The sequence below is a fragment of the Rhinopithecus bieti genome, unplaced genomic scaffold (assembly GCF_001698545.2).
Source record: "Rhinopithecus bieti isolate Rb0 unplaced genomic scaffold, ASM169854v2 scaffold_38833, whole genome shotgun sequence".
Classification (NCBI taxonomy): domain Eukaryota; kingdom Metazoa; phylum Chordata; class Mammalia; order Primates; family Cercopithecidae; genus Rhinopithecus; species Rhinopithecus bieti.
In genome coordinates this window covers 775,787-793,733 of record NW_016816114.1, presented here as the reverse complement: position 1 = coordinate 793,733, position 17,947 = coordinate 775,787, and the positions used below count along the sequence as shown (strand labels likewise).

Sequence of the window (17,947 nt, the reverse complement as noted above, 5' to 3'; positions counted from 1 at the left end):
ACATGAGATGTGGGTGAGGACACGGATCCAAACCATAGCAAACTGGCAAGAGCCAACTTGGTTCGGTTATCAAAATATACAGTGTGAAATACCTTGAGAATTTAAGATGTAAAGGAAATGCCTTTGTTCAAATTCAGTAGCCCATTGATAACTTCTCATTTAGAGAATGTTTCTTAATATACAGGAGTCCAAATATTTATCTTCCATTACCAATCATACTTAGTTTACAATGAGAACATGGGCGGGGATTTGTTTTCAAAGTGAGACATAGTAAAGAAGTCACTGGGTTCTGCCACCTTGGCATCTTTGATAAGTAAAACTGATTTACATTTCAGCAGAAAGCATCATCATGCCAGTTTTTGTTTTCTACTTCTACCATTCTAATCACCACACCTCAGAAAAGAAATAACAAATATTTTACAGTTGTCTACTCAATAAAGGGGCTGCATGCAGGCACTACATTTGATTTAGTAGGGAGGAAGTGGGAGGGGATGAGTGTCTGTGTGACTGAACCACAGGATACCTTCCTGACCTCAACCAGATTTTAATATCGGGTCTTAGTGCTTCCACTTAACTAGAGTTGGGATCATAGCAAGTCAATAACCTCACTGCACCTTATAAGTACAATGAAGATATCGACACTGCATTCCTAGATAGTCACTGTGGAAATTAAATAAGACAACCCATGTAAAGTTTATACTCAGATATATTAAGTTCTCAGTAAGTGTAACTGTGTTTATCATTTAAAAAATTAACTCTCAAAACTTCAGTATTGTCATCTGCAAAAGGAAATGATGAGAGTATCTACATGTTACGTTGTTATAATGATTAAATAAAATAGTATAGGTGAAGTGATTGGCATTGGAGTAAATCATTGTTCTTGTTAGAATCTTGAATGTTACCATTCAAGGCAGCACTTAAATGTATACTTAAAACACTCGCCAGGCGCGGTGGCTCAAGCCTGTAATCCCAGCACTTTGGGAGGCCGAGACGGGCGGATCACGAGGTCAGGAGATCGAGACCATCCTGGCTAACATGGTGAAACCCCGTCTCTACTAAAAAATACAAAAAACTAGCCGGGCGAGGTGGCGGGCGCCTGTAGTCCCAGCTACACGGAAGGCTGAGGCAGGAGAATGGCGTAAACCCGGGAGGCGGAGCTTGCAGTGAGCTGAGATCCGGCCACTGCACTCCAGCCTGGGCGACAGAGCCAGACTCTGTTTCAAAAAAAAAAAAAGAAAAAAGAACACTCATGCAAAAACAATGTTAAAAAATTTCTTACTGCCCAATGACATGTCAACATGCACAGACTTGAGCAATAAAAGCCCAAGTAATACTGGTGAAAAAGAATTCTAACAGAGAAACCCAGGAATGGTGCCCTCTGCCCAGTCAGTCACATAATGGTAAAAAATGGGCCAAGCATGAGATCATAGGGGAGCCAAGGGTTGCTGATAGTACTGGGGGCATAATAAGGAGATAATAAATGGGAAGAAAGCAGTAGGACCACAGAATAATGAGTTCACGCTTTGGAAGAATATTTTTACAAGGTTATTTTGCCTCCTGTAGATGGCAATGGAAAAAATCCCCCCAGGAAAATCAGTAATGTCAAAATCATGAAGTACTTCTCTGCAGTTAGGACATGTCATCAGATGTAAACAAGTTGATTGACCCATGCAGGCAAGCCATCACCTTTTAATTTGTTTTCAATTCCAAGGGATGATAAGGTAAAACAGCTAAGAGGATACAAAGATGCAATAATCCAGGCCACAGATCTTTTACACAAAGGGCCAGATAGTAGATATTTTAGGTTTATGGACCACAGGGTCTCCGTTGCAGCTACTCAACTTTTCCATTGCAATGGGAAAGCAGCCATAAACAATATGTAATCAAATGAATATGGCTGTATTCTAATAAAACTTTATTTTACTTACAAAAACAGGTAGTGAGAAAAAATTGGCCCATGGGTTCTAGTTTACCAATCCCTGGTCTAGGCTCTGGTTTTCAGACCTTTTCTTTTCTTTTTTTTTTAACAAAAAAAAAAAAAAAAAAAAAAAAAACCTGTTGCCCAGGCTGGAGTGCAATGGCACGATCTTGGCTCACTGCAACTTCTGCCTCCTGGGTTCAAGTGATTCTCCTGCCTCAGCCTCCTGAGTAGCTGGGATTATAGGCACGTGTCACCATGCCCGGCTAATTTTCTGTATTTTTGGTGGAGACGGAGTTTCACCATGTTGGCCAGGCTGGTCTTGAACTCCTGACCTCAGGTGATCTACCCATCTCAGCCTCTCAAAGTGCTGGGATTACAGGTCTGAGACACCACGCCCGGCCCTAAGACCTTTTCATCGTTAAGTCTGTGAAGTCTGATACCAAATACAGGTGCCAAAGACTAGAAATCTAAACTGTGAGAGGTGTAAAAGCATGGGCTTATTCAACATTAAATCTTCAGCATCTCTTGTAGTGCCTGACACACAACAGGTACTCAATACAACTTTGGATGGATGGATGAATGGATGGACAGATGGACAAATGGATAGATGGACAGACACGCAAACTGGCACTAGCTTATGATTCCCTGTTTCTAAACAAGAACATCATCACAGTCAACAATAAATTAGCATTTATTGCATTCTTACTGTGTGCCATGCACTATTCCAAGTGCTTTGCCTGTAATATCTCATTGATGTTTTACAATAACCTATGAAGTAGATACTATCATAGACCATAGGGTTTTAGTAGTAACAACTTGTCCTCAAGTTGTTAGTTGCTTAATCTTAAATGAATTATTAAAGCTCATCTTCCCTGGTTCCTTCATATATTAATAGATATTTATGAGAATTTAAAGTACATATGAAAATCCCTATAAACTCTAAAGTGACATTCAAAGATTAAACAATTGTTGTTTCAGCCTTGCTCTGGTTGAACGTGGACCCGTGAGACAGTGCTGGATAGTAAGATTTTACATTAGGTGCTTATAGGCCCAGTTGGCTCTGGACAAATTGGGAAACCTTAGGGCAAATTGTGGGACCTAAATATTACTACTATTGTTCACCATTATATCCTTAGAACCTAGGTGAGTGACTCACAGCAGGAATTAAATATGTATTTCTTTATGGATAAACAAAAGGGGGGCTAAATAACAAACAGAGAAACAAATAAATGAGAAAATGTACCTGCCCCAGGTAAGGAAGGGCAATATGATTATAGATATTCTGAGTCTTAATAGGTCCTCCCAGAAACTGAGGTATAGATCACTATATAAAATAATGGAACATGTCTAATCTACTTACTGCTGCCTCAAAAGCTGAGTCATTTTCATAATGGGTCAGAAAGACATTTTTCAGGACAATTTGGTAATTCATCTTTATTTCCTTGTATACACAGTACATTCCATTTAAAAAGAGATGCTAATGCATTTACGTTAAAGCATATAGATTTACAGCCTGAGATGAAATATATTCATAGATAGTATACCTTAATCCTGTTCAGGGAAAGTGAAGAATCCACTGGCATCAGATTAGTATTGATTAACTGTCACTCAGATTGACAAAGCAGCACAAGATACACTTCGCAAATACCCAAATCAAGCTAAAAAGCTCTGCAGATACAGGTTTTGGCCCTTGCTTTTTTTCTTTTTTCTTTTTTTTTTTAGATAATCGGTTCAACATCTAAGAACATACACTTTGGCACTGACTACTTCAGTCTTCATAGACACTGTTTTTATTTATGTGATGTTTGTAGGGATAGAGGAACAAACTATTAAAGACTCACAAAACGTGCTTGCCCCTGGATTGGTAAGCAAAGGGAGGGAGATACTAGATGCCCTCAAAGGTGTCTTATACCAATTCAGACTGGAAGAACACCTTTTAGCATACCTGTTTTTACAACACTTGTCTGGTAGTGAAAATTGACTAGCTTCTGCTATCCTGTGGATTTCCATTTCCTATTAAGCAGGCATTTAAAATTGAGTCGTACAGGAGTGATGGTCACTCTTCAAACTGGACTTCTTTGTGAGCTCTAAGGAACAGTTCTTTGTGCTTTAGTGATATAAACTGTTAGGGACAGACAGTCAAGACATAGAAGCCTCTACCCTGTGAGACAAATAATGAATTATTTAGGAGATGTCTAATTGCAAGTGACACAAAGCAAAATTCTAGTTTTTTAAAAATTTCTTTAAAAATGGGAATTTGCAGACTTATCAATCGCTGAGAAGTCTAGATATAACCGTCCCTGGTGCTTTTAACATCTTTCTCTCTTTTATAGGTTTTCTTTAGCCAGTTCTTCAGCAGAAACTATCTCAGAAGGAGAGACAGAAACACTTTCATTCAGGCAGCCATAGCAATCTTTGAAAGTAACGGATTAGCCCTGCTTGGGTCACATGGCTCTAGACCAAACACTCTTTACAAGGAATCGGATATTCTGATTGGGAAGCCTGGATCGCATTCCCTTCTGTATCCTGGGGGTTGGGGAGGGCCAAGTGAGCACCAGCCCCAGTAGATTTCTGCAAAGTAATTAAATGTTCTAGTATCCAAAGAAAAGCTAAAGGATGTTGGATAGGCAAAGACATTGTAACTATCCCACCTTCCTCCTTTGTCTCAGATAGGACACCTTATTTTGAAAACCTTTCTTTGGAACTTTGTTTCTTGCTAAGTCTGAAAGGCTTGCATTGGTCAGTGAGATGGTTAAATGAAGCTTCATTTTTTATTGCCCTGTCTTTTCTTCATAGCTATATTTTCTAACCCTGGTTATAAGCTAGAGTTTGATGCCTCTTATGAAGCATTGGAGGGAAAGGGAAATGGGAACTCAAGAATATTACACTTGCCATGGTTTGGGTTTATGTAACAAAGTGAGTGACCTGGAAAGTCTCTACCAGGTTTCAGAGGCCTTCATTCACTGAAGAACTGCCTTCTGAGTGGCATTTTCCCTTCAAAGAGGCCAAGCTCCGTTAATGCTACTATGGCACGTGTACCTTTAGACCCCATGGAGTGTCAAACATGGGTGTCTGGAGATGGGGGAAGCATAAAATACGATCATGGAGACGTGCAAAATGTTCATTTTTACAAGAAACAGAATCCACCCCAGCTAGGTCATGGGAAAAGTGAGAATATTCATTGCAAGGTTGTGAGAAGACAGCGCAGGAGCAATTTACATACGTTCAGTTAAGCATTATGAGATCTTCAGCTTCTAGAATCAAGGTGTTCCCTCTGCCTCTTAAGGGCCATGTGACTTCTTTTTTCTCTGCTTTGCTTTCTCACATTTTCTCACGGAGATTGCACCTCTTGCACATCTTTCCACATGGCTGCCACGCCACAGAGAGGGCCTGGAAATCTTTGCTGAGGTGTGGGCCAAGGGCACTACCTTCTAGGGGCATGACACAGCCATCCTCTCTGAGAGGTGGTCACCTCCCTAGTGAAGACTCTGGTCTTTCAAGGAGCCCAGATCTCTAAATTTTTCTAAGCGTTCTAATTCTTCTAAATCTGCCTTCTCTTGAGCTTCCTTCTAAGTCACTCCTCTCTCCCCTCTTGCCCACAGGACAACCGGCCTACTCTCCTCTAAGGTTAGGTGTTTACAGATGGCAGGAATAGCTATCGCTTTAAGGCAGTTTCTACTTTTGACCCAATGAATACCTTTTGTTGTAAAATTCAAATGCATCACTGGGGTCTGTTGGGGTGAGGTGGGAGGAAGAGCACCAGAAAGAATAGCTAATGGATGCTGAGCTTAATTCCTGGGTGATGAGTTGATCTGTGCAGCAAACCACCATGGCATGTGTTTGCCCATGTAACAAACCTGCACATCCTTGCACATCCTGCACATGTATCCTAGAATTTAAAATAAAAGTTGAAGAAAAAACAAAGGAAAACAACAACAACAAAAATCTCAGATGCATTTTGCTGAGTCAGAGAAGCCAGACCCAAAACTCTTATCTACTGAATGATTCTATTTATATGATATGGTAGAAAAGACAAAACCATAGGAGAATGGTGGAAGCCAGGATTTGGGGCTCAGGGGATGGATGGAATACAAAAGGGGTAGCACGAGGGAATTTTTGGAGTGATAAAATTGGGCTGTATTTGCTTATTGTGGTAGATACATGACTCATTTTCCTTTATGGAAACAACTAAACAAACACCAAGGATATGCAAAGGGCCTTCCTACATGCTTGAAATGGAGAGGAGAGGAAAATACAGAAACACAAATTGATGTTTTAAAAAATTATTAAGCTGCAGACAAAGCTAAAGAGATAGGTTATGTCTGATTGTCATGTTAAATAGTAGGACTTCCTGGCTGGGTGCAGTGACTCATGTTTGTAATCCCAATGTTTTGAGCGGCTGAGGTGGGAGGATTGCTTGAGCCCAGAAGTTCAAGACCAGCCTGGGCAACATAGTGAAACCCTCTGTCTACAAAAAAAAATTTTTTAATTAACCAGGAATTATGACATGTCCCTGTAGTCAAGCTACTCAAGAGGCTGAGGTGGGACGATTGCTTGAGTTTAGGAATTTGTGGCTGCAGTCAGCTGTGATCACACCACTGCACTCAGCCTGGATGACAGACCAAGACTTTGGCTCTAATTTTTTTTTTTAACGCAGCTTTCTGTTGCAGGACACAGGGACTCATCAAAGGTTGTAACCCAGCCAAAGACCTGTCACAGTGGGCTTTGGGCACTAAACTGAGTGATTACAGGAGAAAATAAAGAAGCTGGTAGAATGCTATTTCACTGAGACCATTTAACTATAGGCTTAATTGTTTACTTACTTACTTACTTACTGGAAAAGAAGTTATCCAGTATTGCAGTGGTATAGCTGATACTGACAGCTCATACCTCTCCCCTGCAGAAGCTTCTTTTCATTCTTCAGTTTTCTGGCTTAAGTAAAATAGAATTCAAAATATCTAAGCTCCTGCTGCTTGTCTAGAAAAGTACAAAGACTCCCATAACAGGGTCCTTGACTTTAAGTAGCTTATTTTGTGGAGAAGGCAAGACATAATCAATGAAGACAATAAAATAAATGCTCATCCAAGACTTAAGTTAAGTATTATGGAAGCACAACAGAGGGTACAATTGGTGATAACTGAGGGGAGACCAGGGAAGGCTTCATGATGGAAGTGGCATTTGACCTGGGCCTTATAGGATTTGATGCACTGTGGGGAACAAAAGGAAAGGAGAAGTACTTTCTGGCTGAGAACACTGTAAGCAAAAGCAAGGACATGGGAAAACCCAGCCCCACTCAGCAGTCAGTGAAAGGATGCCTCAGCACATGAGAGCAAAGTGTCCAGCTAAATAATCACTAAAAAGTGATTGTCAACTTTTGGTCATCTGGCTTACTACCGCTGAAAAGCTTTAAGTGAAGAACATGGCCGTATGGAAATGTCAGTTAACTTCTCTTTCCTTCGTCATGGATAGAATGGTATTAAACCTTAGGCAGGTCGGGCAACAAAATTCTCTTAAGGTGTCTCAAACAAATAATAAATACTGACTTATTTTTCTGCCATAAAAGTAAGGTGATATGGTTTGGCTGTGTTCCCAGCCAAATCTCATCTTGAATTGTAGTTCCCATAATCACCACATGTTGTGGGAGGGACCCAGTGGGAGGTAATTGAATCATGAGGGCATTTAACTCCTTGCTATTCTCATGATAGTGGGTTCTCATGACATCTGATGTGTTTTTAAGGGGCGTTTCCCCATTTTGCTCAAGACTTCTCTCTTCTGCCACCATGTGAAGAAGGATGTATTTGCTAACCCCTGCACCATGATTGTAAGTTTCCTGAGGCCTCCCCCCAGCCATGCTGAACCATGAGTCAATTAAACCTCTTTCCTTTAGAAATTACCCAATCTTCGGTATGTCTTTATTAGCAGCATGAGAACAGACTAACACATAAGGCCAGTGGTAGACAGTTGCTGGCAGCTTAGTGGTATCTGGGTGAACATTTCTGAAGTCCTCTTGGTCTTTTTCTCATGGTCAGAAGATAAGATGGCTCATGCAGCTCCAGATATCATGCTGATATTCAGGTTAAAACAGTGAAACTAGCCACATCTATACCCTCCTGTGGACAGTAAAACATTCTCAGTGCTCCTCCCCAATAGAGAGCTACCTACATCTCTTTGAACAAAGTTGTGTCATATGTCCACCCCTAGCTTCATGGGAGTCTGGGAATGTAATTATTTAGCTGGGCATTTTGCTCCCGTGAATAATACTGGGATTTTCTTGGCCAGGGGAAAGGGGGAAATGGTTGGTGACAAGCAAATGACATGCTGGCCATACTGGGGATGAAGTCAGTGGACAAGGTAAAAAATTACATAATCAAAATTATCTATAAATCACCTATAAAGCATACTCATTTTAAAGCTTTCATAACAGGATTGTATTCAGAAATTAAATTATTTAAGTGTTTTAATGCTTTGAAACCTTCAATACTTTATTAAGATTTCAACTTGCTGGTTCTTACTTTTCAGGTCATCATCATCTTCATCTCTCATAAATGATTTTGTAAGTTTCTCCAATTATTTTTTAGGCAATGTTTCTCTGTGGTCCTCAATTAATGTTTCAATTTCCTTCTCCATAGGAAGGCATCACCACCCACTTGCTTGGCCACAGGAACAGTGTGTTCTACTTTTTCAAAGACCGGGAAATTCTTAAAATCATACACATGTGTGTGTGCGTTTTTTTTTTTTTTTTTAGGTCTCACTGGCATCCATTGACCATGTGAGTCTTGATTGCTCTCACACTGTGAGAGACACTTGAGAACTGAAATCTCCACTGAGGACACAGCGTATCATGGCTCCCATCTCACCCTCACTCCCAGGTGGAAGGGCAGGCAGAATCAATGTTCTTTTTAACTTGATCACATTGTTCATATTTATTCTCTCCCTCTCCCTCTACACTGTTGGCCTGATTCTGGCCACCTGTCCCACTGAGGTCTGGAGGGTAGATATGGATGGAGAGCAACATTTACCTCATTCTTAGGACATACAGTGCATCATCTTTGAGAACCAAGGGGTCTCCCTTGAGCACAGCTCTCTGACAGTGATGTCAAGCAGCCTTCTCAGCTTGTCGCTGATGCTTTGTTTGCCTATACTATCCTTACCTAGAGGTTGCCTTGTTCCAGAATGTTCCATCAGTGTTAAACACAACCAATGAGTTGAAATTGTTTGTTATACTGTGCAGTTTTATTTACTATCAAAAATGATGTACTCATAAGAAACTGAAATGAAATTGCTTGCTGCTTGGATGGTTCCTTTTATTTTTTTCAAGTTTTGGCTTAATGATACACTGAACATGAGTTCTGGTCTATTGATTTCCAGAGTAGAGTTTGCTTAATTAAAGTACTTGTCTCTTCATATCTTGCCAGGATGTTTTTATACGTGAATCTTAAATTGCCCTGCAGTTTCACATCCTACACAATGTTTAAAATGTGTACTTTGATGGTATGGCTAGTTCAGTTAAATTGTTAGAGTATTCAAAAGTGAACATCTTATTTTATCCTTCTCCATTGTTAATAAATTATTGAATGATACTTTTATCTTTCTGGCTTTACTGTTTATTCTTGTCTTCATCACTATCTTTTATCATAAAAAATATATCTACCATATACCTTGATATGCCAGACATATATAGCATTTTATGATGTATTGCGCTTTAATATATATGTAATATATCTCATATATACATGTGTGTATATGTGTGTATATGTATGTGTGTGTATATACACACATATATAATCGCTAATCCTCACAATAGCTTTATGAGAGAAATACTACTCTTCCATTTCACAAAGGAGGAAACTGAAGCTAGAAGAAGCAAATTAACTTGCCTAGTATCATATTCCTCTTCACAGTCTTCATGGAGAACCCTGAACTTTCACACTCTGTTTTCAGCATTCACATGTGTAAAAATTCCCAACCTAAATGCATCCAAACATTCACATTATGCATGCCTATGTTCAGGCAACTGAACACGTGCACCTCTATCCAGCCTGTGCCACACAGCAGGCTGGTGCCTATATAAAAATGTGGTTACTAACCACCACTAGGTCTTCAGTATCTGGCAGCCAATATCCAGTACCCAGCTACCTCATGGTACTTCTCTTGTCAAAAAGTTGTAACTCTTGCTGTATTCATTTCTTCATCTTTCACCTCTTCTTGGGCCCACAACAGTCTGCCTTCAGCTTTTGATAGAATGTCTCTTGAGATGTAAGTGTCTTCTATGTTGCCAAATCCAATGGACTTTTCTATTCCTTTCCTTAATTTCCAGCACTGTTTAACACAGATAAACTGTTCCCTGCTTCTTGAAATACATACTTCTTTCTCTTGGCTTCTGTGTTACCCCATTCCTGGTCTTCTTTCTACTTCCCTAGCCTTTTTTTTTTTTTTTTTCATTTTCCTTTGATGGCTCATCCTTCCATACCCAAAGTTAAAATGTTGGAGTCCCTTAAAATTCTGACATTGGCTCTCCTTTTACATTACTCTAACCACTCCTTGGATCGTAACACCCTTCCCTTGGTGTCCACACTCATCTACATGCCAGTGACTCTCAATAATAGCACTTCCCCAGCAAAACCTTCCCAGGTCCTCTGCTGCTAGGCTAAGCCCCCTGTTCAGTGTTCCATCAGCTTCTTGTCCTACTTCATAGCATTTGCAACAGTTTCTCAGTTCCTTTTCCAATAGTACTCTTCTGAGGAATTTTTTTTTCAGACCTTTTTCTTTTTCTTAATCACACCCCTCCCATGAAATCTTACTATCACAGATATACTAGATATCCATTTATGTACTATGTAAAGTGTGTATTTATATAGATGTTTATACCTATATATTGCTATATATCCCTAGATATAGGTGTACATCTGTATTTTATAATTTTATACATAAATACAGTAAGATTTCTTTTGCTCCCCAAGAACCAATTTTTTGTCCCTTTGAGGATAACATCACCCCCATTGAAAATGTGTGATTTACAATATTCATTATTTTTAAAAATAGATTTAAATATTTTTCTAATATCCACCTGGATTGCTACAATAAAACTTACTAAGAGCAAAGATTGTCTTCTTACTGAACATTGCCTCAGCACTGTGCCATTCACATAATAGGTGCTTGTTAACTATTTATAGACAACAAATATTACAACACTCAGAATGGCTGTAGATTTTATGTGCATTTTAAATTTTTTTTTCTTAATTTGCAATTCCTAAATAAGAAAGCCCGAGCCTCCTTTCCCCCACAAAATCATGTCTGACGTAGGCTCTACATAAATATTTGTTGAATGAATTAATTTTATCTGTACTTTTTGGATAAGAAGAATCTGTCCTGATTCCTAAAAAGAAAATATTTGGTATGTATCCTGGAAACTATTTGTAATGACTGCAGATGTTTTGCATTAGAAGTTTATTAAATGCCACCAGCAGCCTGGGGAGACACAATGGGATTCAATTACCTCAAGTGACTATTTCTACTGAAAGTTACTTTCTAGCATCTGTGTATTGTTCATGACTGGGAAGCTTTTCAGAAGCTGACAGCCACCTACCATGTGCTTAATCCCGACACTTGTGGAAAATCTGCATCCTTGTTGATCACTCAGTTCATTTTAAATCTTTGGTTAAACATAGCCCAACTCATTTCCTTAAAAGAATTTTCACTTTTAGGAGAAGGCCAAAATTCATGTTAGGAATTAAGTACAAAAACCTCTGTTTCTAAGGCATTTCCTATGGTTAGTTATCCCATAATTCACTCTTCTACAACTAACATATGTGCTGTAGAGAAGACCGGTTTGTAGGAAAATGGGTCTCAGATATTAAAGAGTATTTAAATATCAGATTGCAACCATGTTTACTAGTCTGGACTTATAGAGACAAAAACTATATCTCACATATGTTGGAAATCTTTAAACAATGGGAGCTACATGAAGATACCTTTAGCTAAAACTTTGGAGTAACCAGAAAATTATCTTGCACAGAAGACAGTGTTCATTACTCAAGAATTATTAGTTTATTCATAATTTTTCAAAAATATTCCTGGTAAATATCATGGGAGATTAGATTTTCTTTGTCATGGTTCTTGCTCCTTCATAAGAAAAATATAGTTGGATTCACAGCAGCTTCCTTTATTAAATAAAGGCAATTTCTATTGTGACTTAAATATCAAATACCAAGATAGCTGAATATTATTTGTGGAGTATAAAGTTTCAATGGGCATGGCTGGCTTTGAGCATTAATTACTTGGCTTTGTCTGTTTCATCTCCTCCTATAGGCCCTGTGATCATCCTTCAGTTTGCTTCTTGTCCAGCACATCACCAGATCCCATTGGTTTTCCTCTTAAATATTTCCTCAGCCATCCACTCTTCTCTGTCCTCACTACCAATCATATGATCCCATCTACCACCATCTCTCCCCTGGCTTCTCCTTATTACCCTTGCCTTCCTTAAGTGTCTTTTCCATGACATAATGTCTCAGTCAGTCTGGGCTGCTATTAACAGATACTTTGGATGTCCTAAAAAGGACTGGATGTCCTAAAAAGACAGAAATTTATTTATTTATTTATTTGTTTTATTTATTTATTTTTATTTTATTTTTTTTGACGATGCGAGTCTCGCTCGTCGCCCGGCTGGAGTCAGTGCCGCGATTCTCAGCTCACTGCCAAGCTCCGCTCTCCTGGCGTCACGCAATTCTCGCTGCTCAGCCTCACCGAGCTAGCTCGCGCGACTACAGGCGCTACCGCCCACCTCGCCCGCGCTAGTTTATCTGTATTTTTTTTTTATTTTTAGTAGAGACTGGTAGGCTTTCACCGTGATAGCCAGTGATGGTCTCGAATCTCCTGACCTCGGTGCATCCGCCTCCTCGCTCCAACAGTGCTGGGAATGACAGGCTTGAGCCACCGAGCCCGCCAGAAATGTTATTTCTTATAGTTCTGAGTCTGAGATCAGCTGTGCCGAGCATTGTCAGTTGGTGTGGTCCTCATGCTTGGGCCTTGCGCACATCCATCATCTAACTATATCCTCACGGTGCGCAGAGAAAGTTAGCAGCTGTGGTCGGCTTTTTTCTTCTTCGGAGGACACTTAATCTCCATCGCATGCGGCACTCTACCCTGATGACCATCATCTTTAAACCTAATTATTTCCAAAGGGCCCCACCTCCTAATACCATCACATTGAAGCGGGTTCCAACATCTGATTTTGCGGGGACACAACAAGTAATTCATAACATGCAGCCACGAGTGATCTTGAAAATAATGCCATCCGTAGATCAAGTCAAGATCCCGCTGAAAACCTCACCTGCTGGTCTCTGAGCTTGCACTCCCCTGGGCCAAATCTTTCTCTCTATGTCTCACCACATAATGCTCATGTCTGCATAAGAATGCGCCTAGCACGCACCAGCTTTTTTTTTTTTTTTTTTTTCTTTTTCCAGACGCGGAGTCTTATTCTGCTCTCCCACTGTCTCCCAGGCTAGAGTGCAGTGATGGGATTTCAGCTCACTGCAACCTCCAACTCCCAGGTTCAAGCAGTTCTCCTGCCTTAGCCTCCTAAGTAGTTGGGATTACAGGCTAATGCCACCACACCTGGCTAATTTTTGTATTTTTAGTAGCGACAAGGTTTCACCATGTTGGCCAGGGTGGTCTCAAACCCCTGACCTCATGATCCGCCCGCCTCAGTCTCCCAAAGTAATGGGATTATAGGCATGAGCCACTTCGCCTGGCCCAGTCTTCTTTATTAGTGGGAATTTCCCAACTGTGAAGACTTTCCATAGTCTTTTCTACTGCTACATTCAGCTCTTGACTAGTTCAGTTCTAATTATTTTTCAAATATCAGCAAAACTTCACTCTTTTAGGAAACTTATCTGCCAAACCAGGTTGTGACTTCAAGTTTTATACTTTCAAAGACACATTTCTTTTCTTTATCACTACTATATATTTTCATTTCTGAGATTAATTGCTAGGTTTTTTGGCATTTTTTGTTTTGTTTTTGGTTTGGTTTTTTTTGAAACGGAGTTTCGCCCTTGTTGCCCAGGCTGGAGTGCAAAGGCACGATCTTGGTTCACTGCAACCTCCACCTCCTGAGTTCAAGCGATTCTCCTGCCTCAGCCTCCCGAGTAACTGGGATTACAAGCATGCACCACCACGCCAGGCTAATTTTGTGTTTTCGGTAGAGAGGATTTCTCCATGTTGCTCAGGCTGGTTTCGAACTCCTGACCTCAGGTGACCCGCCCACCTCAACCTTCCAAAATGCTGGGATTACAGGCATGAGCTACCCCGGCCAGCCAATTACTAGTTATTTAAACCAATTAGTGTACACTAGTGAAGAACACCATATTATACTATGAGCGTCTTACCTCTTTGCTTCTCCGCTAGAGCCTCCTGCTTGATATAGATTTAAGTTAATTGAACTTTGAGTTCACCAACATACTGTGCTCCTCTCCTGGTGCATAGAGTTTATCCAATCAGTTATATCTGGAAAATATATAAAATAACAGGGGTGGAAGGAACCTTAAAGATTATGAAATCCACCCAAATGGAGAAATAATGCTAAAGGGAAAATTGTCAAAGGCCATGCAATGAATATGCAAAATTAGAACCGAAAATCAGGTTTTTGGTTTCTCAGTATTTGGGTATTTCAAGAAACAAAATTATTTTTCTTCCATTTTCTTATCACCATTCTCTAGATTGACTTCCTTTCTCCATTTTATAATCTAATATGGGTATAAAACTATATCCTTATCTTGTCAAGTAAAATATCATCGTTATTAAAGTTATCATTCAGGTTGTATATACCCAAGCAATGTGAAGTAGAAAACTGACGTTTTTACCTCAAACCTTATTCATCAGATATTTTAACTCTGCCTTTTGAACCCGTTGAACATTTTGGCACCGAGGTTTAAACCCAAAGATGATTTTTAGCTCATATTCATTAATACAAAAGCACTAATCATAATTATACCAATATTAATCATGTTCGTCAGGGAAAAATTTATCAAAGCAAACTCTGTTAAGCTAGTTTAAATTCTTAATCAATTTTATAAACAGTATACTTAAGTAATTTCTGATTTTTGAAAGAACATTTCTTGAAATTCTTACTTTTAAGATCAGTTCTTCATGTACAAGAAGTGATTCATCATAAATTTTCTATATCAAGTTTCAGTGATGGTATTTGCTGTCCTAGTAATTTTCTGTCCAGTGTTCCTCCCAAATCCAATTTTCCTGTGTGACATTTTGCAGATATAAATTTTTCTTTCAGTATTTAGTCCACAGCAATTTTTTACATGTATATAGTTTTAGATAATTTGTCATTTTTCATAAAATTTAATTTTCTCAGGTCAGTCTTTGGAGTTTTAAAGAATTACAGTGTTTTCAGGGTTTTGATGTTTTAGATAAGTTTCATTTTTGCTGTCTGTCATTTTATCTTTTATGAGGTTTGTTTTCTGGTGATTATTTCTACCTATTAAATGCAGTTTAAATCGGATAAAAGTCTGTTACTTTTTTTTTTTTTTTTCCTGAAACGCTGAGAAAATGTTTTGCAATTTCCTTTGATACTACAGTATTATTTTTTCTTCTCATTAGAAAAAAGAGGTTGCTAAAGGCAATTATCTACTTAGATAAGGTTGTAAATCTCATAAAATTTTAGATTTGGGGTTAACAATTTAACTCTGATGCTTATCCCTCATTTAAGAATTGGGGAAATCCAAAACCAGAGATTTTTGTCTGACTTGCCTAAGATCATAGAGATAGGACTAGATTTCACTTCTCTTGACATCCAGGACACTTTGAGGGAAAAGTATGACAAAACTGAGATCTGTACTTGAGTATCCTTTCTGGAGAGGAGAAGCTGGCTTTTTGTTACTATGGCAGTGGAGTGCATTTGAGATTATTTTTTATTTTATTTTTTTTACAAGTTTACCCCCTACCTGTGCTAGCAGGGAAAAGAGCCATTGAGCTGATCTTTATGGTGATTCAGAGCACTTTAGATAGATCCTGTCACATGCTTTATTAGTTCCTGATTGATTGTATGGAATTAAGTTATTGGGCAGAGAACCAGCTAATGGAAACACATTGATGAAATCATTTTTGAGAGACATTAAATGGAACTTAAAATAAAGCTGAAATGACTTTATGGATTTTCACTGAAACTGTTTATGAACATTTATTGCCAGCAAATTATATTGTGTCAAAAGAGGGAATCAGTAGGTATGGTTTTAATAGAAACCTTTTTGAAATAATAAAATTGAGAATAATTCATTATCTGAGAAAACGGAGAGAGGATGGGACGGGGAAATTCATCCTGAAGGATGGTTGTCTACTCTGGAGCTTCTGTGAAAGTGAAAAACGGTGTGAAAATCAGAAACCTGATAGCACTTGGAAAGAAATGGTCTGTTTGAAGAGTATTAATATCTCATCTCATTATAGATGTGAATTGTTTTGAGAAGAAAGGTGATTGAGGATTTAGCAAGCATTGCTTGGTGGTATAAACATTGATATTTGCTCATATCTCATAAAAAGATGAGGATGTAAAGGAGTGACAATCTGCTGAGGGAGACAAGTCTAGAGGAGTGATCAAAGGCATCAGTTTTAGAACAGAAAGATTAGAGTTCAAATCCCACTCCTCACTCAATCACCCCTCCCACTTCCACTTAGTTGTATGACCATAGGACAAATTTCCTGACTTCCCTGAACCTCAAAGATACTAACAGTCTCCACTTCATAGGGTTATTCTGGTGATCATATGAGAAAGTAGAATATCCAGTACAGTTTCTAGTTCATAGTAAATGCTTTAAAAATGTTATTTTGGAAAGAGTCATAGAAGATCTGGATAAGAAGAAGGACGAATAAGAATCATAAACATTATATAATATTACTGCTGATTGCTTTGCGACAGAGATCTCATTCAGCCTTCCAAGATTCCTAGGAGATAAAGGTGCTATCAACACACTTTCTTTTGAGAGAGGGCAACTGAATATCACGGAGGTTGAACTTCATGCCCAAGGTCACTCCACTAATGAGTGGCTCTGAAATCTCCCCCTAAGAAGTCTTATCAATGAGTCTGTCCTCCAGTATGTGGAACATATGGACCCCCATTGGCCAAAATCCAGCAAGAACACAATCAGAGTATTTGGTTGGACCGTGGGAGCTGAGGGAGTGGGAGCTGAGGGAGCATGAGCGTCTTGTTCTTCACTTCCTTTCTACATCCAAAGCCTGTCAATCATTTGCCACCTCTACCTGTCAGAGCCTATCCCTCTAGATTTTGCTGGCTTGCCATTCAGTGGACACCAGCTTACCCTGGCACTAAGAAAGCAATAATTTAATACTCCCATAGAAGCATCAGTACCATTTGGAAATGAGTCCAGTAGAAGCCTTCAGAACCTAAAATCAACCTGGCTATATCCCATATATGACCTTGTCTCTGCCCACACAGAGCTTAAGATCTAGTTGACAGAACACCACACCATTCAAAAGCATGTTCTTTGTTGAATATAATGGAGCATTTCTAAACATGATAACAATGTAAGAGGATTATAAAAATGCACACATGGAAGCAAGATATTCTCCCCTCCTTACAGCATCAAAGTACACCAAATGTATAAAAAAGAAACACTTTTACTTCAAAGTACAGGATACTGCCTCAGCTAAGTTTAATTGAAAAACTAATATCTAGTGCAATTGTCTGTGATAAACTGAGGTTTAAATGATTTGAAAACACTTTGGCAGCAGACAAATCAGGTAATCGCTATCTTTATGGCTGCAAAGGTTCGAATGGTGTTGACAAGTTGTAAAGATAAAAGCTTATAGCACAGTCAAGAGCTAAATGTCTAGACTGGGTTTGGGATCAATGTTAATACTCAAAGTGTAAAAGCTCTGAACTTCAAATGATCTCTCACAGTGTTCTGTTTTGCTTAACTTTTTAAGATGATAATGTAGAACTTTATTTACTGAAAAACTTCTGCTAGTCATTAGGCAAATACTAACCCACTGCGTAGATGTCAT

At 39.0% G+C, this 17,947-nt stretch overlaps 1 protein-coding gene across 1 annotated transcript in view; it reads left to right on the top strand.

Annotated features, from left to right (window-relative positions):
* SGCD (sarcoglycan delta) overlaps positions 1 to 17,947 on the top strand; it is a 249,246-nt gene that overhangs the window by 120,263 nt on the left and 111,036 nt on the right.